The sequence below is a fragment of the Pipra filicauda genome, unplaced genomic scaffold (genome assembly GCF_003945595.2).
Source record: "Pipra filicauda isolate LSUMZ 115617 unplaced genomic scaffold, ASM394559v2 scaffold64_size3178608_pilon, whole genome shotgun sequence".
Taxonomy (NCBI): domain Eukaryota; kingdom Metazoa; phylum Chordata; class Aves; order Passeriformes; family Pipridae; genus Pipra; species Pipra filicauda.
The window spans coordinates 3,151,618-3,156,508 of record NW_024104809.1 but is presented as its reverse complement, the minus strand read 5'-3'; positions in this window follow the sequence as shown (position 1 = coordinate 3,156,508).

The window sequence follows — 4,891 nt, the reverse complement described above, 5'->3', positions numbered from 1 at the left end:
TTCTAGCTCTAGATATTTTAGGTATTTAGGTATTTAAGAAGCTTCCCAGATTATCTTTTGCTTAGCCTTTTTTGCCTCGTTGTCCACACTGATTAACCTAACTTTATCAACTCTTAAAAACAATTAAAAAACCCCTTAAGCAATATGGTGATTAGTAGGGGAAGGCAGTAAAAAAACTAGAGCTTTTTCACCTCTGTGTTATTGTCAAGACACCTAAGTAAATAATAAGGACAGCTGATGTGCCGCTTCTTTATGCTCTGTTGACAAGAGCAAATATCTTGGTTTCTTTGAGATTATGGCAAATAATTTAAAGTTATCTTCTGAGAAGCTGTCAGATAGATAATTGTTTATCCAAGAAAATTTTGAAGCTGTAAGTGCTGTAGTTGACAAATAGAAATGAAAATGTAGAACTAGATTTATTAGCGGCAGCTAGGAAACAAAATGACTTTGTGATGAAATGAATTATGTTTGTCTTAATGAAGCAATTATTATTCCACAAATCATTCAATTCTAAATAAATGAGTAAGCATTCTCTGCCCTGTTTTCTGACTGCGACTAAACTTGGCCACAAGTGGTTTCTTGTCAGGAGATGTGGTTAAAGACCAAGTGCACAGGTAATGAAAATGCTTAATGACACTGCTGAGTTATGTGGTTTTGTGACCTATAAATAGTCATTGTTTAGCCTGGTCTGTATATTCAGAATGCTTCAAAGTGTTGCAGGGAAGAGCTCAACTTATAAAAGATGCTGAATTTATTTTTTCATACCTCCTCAGAGGCATAGCTGTGAGTTTACATGGATTTACCTCAAAATGCTTGTGTCAGTAACTTTAACTGAGGGAGCAGCTCACAGGGTCAACCTGGGAGAATTAACTGTGTTAATTGCAGTTTTCTGAATTTCATTTATGTTGATATCTGATGTCAGTCTCTAAAGGTCTTTCAGTAAACTTTGAACTGATCTTTCAACATTGAGGAGGTGGGGTTTTTTTTAAAGCTACCTTTGGATCTGTTACATATGTTAATTTTCTGTTACATATGTTTGATATGTGAGAGACTTTCAAATAACATTTGTAGGTGTTCCATATTTTTTACCAAAATCTTACCAGCATATTAGTGAGAAATGATTTAGACTATAAAGAGACGGCAAATATTCAGATATTAAACAAGTACATTTTTCACTTCTGCAAAAAAAGATGTGTGTCTAGAGACTAGCTGGAGGTTCTCTGTAAAATTTACTGTCTGCAATGAAGCTTGTACTTAGTATTCCATCTGGGTATTTGGTGTTTCTCAGTAAGTCAAAGTTGACACAGTGATCTCATTGCATAAGTAGAAAGAGCACACAGGTTCTAAAGAAGTGGTGTTTGTTGAGCAAAAGTCTAAGAACTTACAAAACTCAGAAGAGGAAAGAGTGAGGTTGCATGCTGAGAGTCTTTCTGATGCAATAGTTTCTATGTTCTTTCTTCCCAGTGAGGAATTTTTCATTTGCATTGCAAAGCAGGAAATAAGTCTCAATGACAAACTTATATTAGGTCCCAGTGTTTCAAAAACAGTCCACTTTTATTGACAGGAGCTAATCTCCAATGTTTAGGGAGACATGTTTTATCTGAAGTGTTGCTTCAGCATTGTTACTGCCACTTCATTTTAGTCAGAAAGGACAAAGTGGATATATTAGCACAAACCCACCTTCACATGTTGTGGGTTTTTTGTTTGTTTGTTTTTTAACTTAAATTTTGGATTACAAAATTTGGTAGTTGGTTGCTTCTGTCAGTTGTGCTGTGATGTGAGACCCTGGGGGTTTGTAGCAGCAACTGCAGCTGCTCGCACTTGTATACCTCTGCTTGTGGCCTTGTGCAAAGTGGCTGTCAGGTGATAGTTTTGTGATCCCAGAGAGGGCTCTCGGGGCAGCTCACTTCCCTTGTCCTTTTCATATACTGGAGTTCTCTTACACAAAACAGAACTGTCATGTAATCTCAATAGTTCAGTTTATTAGGGTCATGACAGAACGTTAGGTATCGTGCTTCTGTAATTGGTCAATTAGTGTTTTGTATCCCACTTAGGAAACTTTTTAGTAATCAAGGAGGTGGATAAGACTATTACAAGGGTAGCTATCACTGCCTGGAAATACTGTTTAGAGTGTCCACTTACTTCAGCTGTATTACTACTGCATTCTCTAAAGAGGGGAGTAGAGGTAAATAAAAAAATAATAATTTTTTAAAAATCCGCCAAAAAAACCTCAACAAACCAGAACTACTCAAAAACCCAAACAAAATGGAACACTGTTCTGAAATTCAAGCTTCTCTTCCTGGTCTGTTTTTTTTTTTTATTTTTAGGGAGGAGGATTGGGAGGAGCACTTAAATAAGACCTGTGTGATTCTTTCAGCTCAGTATTTGAAATGTTAATTGAAATACATGTCAAAGCTGAATCAAGTACTGACCCCGTAGCAGTCAGGTTTTTGTAGCAGTCATTTACATACTGGTTCCCTCACAAATGCATTCTGTCAGTAATAACTTCCTGGCCCAGCAAAACAAGGAGGTGTTTAGGGATATTCATGTTTGCTGCTTGTTGGTCATTGACTTCTCATCAGTTGGTGAAAGGACCTTGAAGAAGAAAGAGGACAGACAGAGGCTTTCTTCTAATAGGGTGTAGTCAGTGAATGTATCAGAGTTTCCCATTAATGATAGTGTATCACATCATTCCTTTGGGCGCTAGAAAGTCAAGGACCTCCTGAGCTGTGTATGTTGCTGCAGAAGCTCAGGTAGCTGGATGCACATCAAGTCTATCAGTGGCTTTATTCTGTAAACTCAGGACAGATGTTCAGCTTATATGGGATCTAATGGGGTGACCCTCGAATGGTATGTGACATCCCACTGGCACAAATTTGTATTATTAGTATGTAGAATGTAGGCGTGAAGGTAGTGGTGTAGACAATAATAATTTAGTCCAAAAGGAATCAGTAGCCTCCAGGCCTCATTTTGATCATTTTCGAGTGCAAATTTGAATGAATTGGAGGCAGCAGTTACAACACTGGTGTGCACAAATATGATCACTGAGAAAGGAACTGGATCTAGTAGCTGTGATTATTGTGTGAAATAGAGGTCAAACATATTCCCCAAAGGGGCATAAGCAATTAATAGCTTTTCATCCTATGCTTTCTAAGGTAGGATAATCCTTTTTTGCCTGTGAGAAGTGGTATGAGACTTGCCAGGAGCAGCTAATAGCATTTTCCATAATATGTTTTTTGTTTATTCCATCATTACATGTGTAAGTATATTTTCATTACCTTTGGGTTTGTATTTTTTCCGTTTTGTGGAGGTAGTATGTTAGGTGCTTTAGAAACAGAAATAATTGCCTTTGGTTTTCCCTCACCAAGATGCCTCCAGTTTTACTGTTGTGCAGCTTGCTTGCTGGGTCTGCTGGTGGAACTTGCTTTTGACGTACACTTTGCTTGCTTTTTTTCTGCTTGACACTAATTTTTATCTTTTGAAATGTCTTTTGTTTGATTTCCAGTAGTTTCATGGGTTATGTGCATGTGCTTGAAATTTTAAGTTCATTTTTGCAATGATTAAACCAAATTACAGAGGAACCTGGAGCCTAAGCACTAGCATGATGTGAATGTGAGCAAAGCATGTCAGACCTGAGTTTCCAAGGTGGACAGCAAATTATAGGTGGTGAAATTCTGCTTCTGACTCCTTTAGCTCCTGCTGTGGACATTTTCTATCATTGTGTTGTTTAAACACTCAATATTGGAATATTTTCTGTTATCTTTACAAATCCTGTTCATACACGGTCACAGAGTCTTTGTAACATGCCAGGGAGACAATTAGATTTGCTTGCACAGTTGTTGCCACTGAGGAATAGTAGCCATTTGCTTAAGAAATGTTACTGTAGCATGTGTGTAACACTGTGTAACAGCTGTGTGAGTAATAAAAGGTTTTCTCTAGCTATAAGAAGTCTTGCTCTATGGTGTGGACAATTTTATTTGTTAGGCAAGACGTGCAATAGAAAAAAACAATTCTTGCCTCAGTGATCTTTTAAAGCCAACAAATTAACATGAACTTCAGTGTCCTCTTAGGACCAGCCCTTGGAAAACAAGTCCAGTTCTCAGTGGTTTGAAAATAAAGTAAATCTGGACAAATCATCTATGATGTATAATATTTATCTGCTGATAAGTTACATAAGGCTTAGTGTTGGGGCTGTACTTGAGTCACAACAACCCTATGCAGTGCTACGGGCTGGGGGAAGAGTGTCTGGAAAGCAGCCCAGCAGAAAAGGACGTGGACGTGCTGGTTGACAGCCACCTGAACATGAGCCAGCAGCGTGCACTGGTGGCCAAGAAGGCCAGTGGCATCCTGGTCTGTGTCAGCAGTAGGGTGGACAGCAGGACCAGGGCAGTGATTGTCCCTCTGTACTCGGCACTGGTGAGGCTGCACCTCAACTCTCATGTTCAGTTTTGAGCCCCTCATTACAAGGAGGGCACTGAGGTGCTGGAACAAGTCCAGAGAATGACAACAAAGCTAGTGAAAAGTCTGGTACATAAGTGCCATGGGGAGTGGCTGAGGGAGCTGGAGTTTTTTGGCCTGGAGAAAAGAAGGCTGAGGGAGGATCTTATTGCTCTCTACAATGACCTGAAAGGAGGTTGTGATGAGGTGGAGCTTGAGCTCTTCACTGAAAGTTTGCCTCTTCAGAATCACGTGTGGATATGTTAGCCGTTCATGCCGGAAGAAGAAACCTTGAAAGGCTATCCTGATCAAGAGATGTGTTTGTGATTCCGGTTCTCAAAAGAGAACTGCTTTGTAAATTGTCAAGGCAGTGAACCTGATTCTAGTGAAGGTATAAAGTATGATGCAGAGATAGTGAACTCATAGAAAAGCTTTGTTGGATTCATGTGACTTA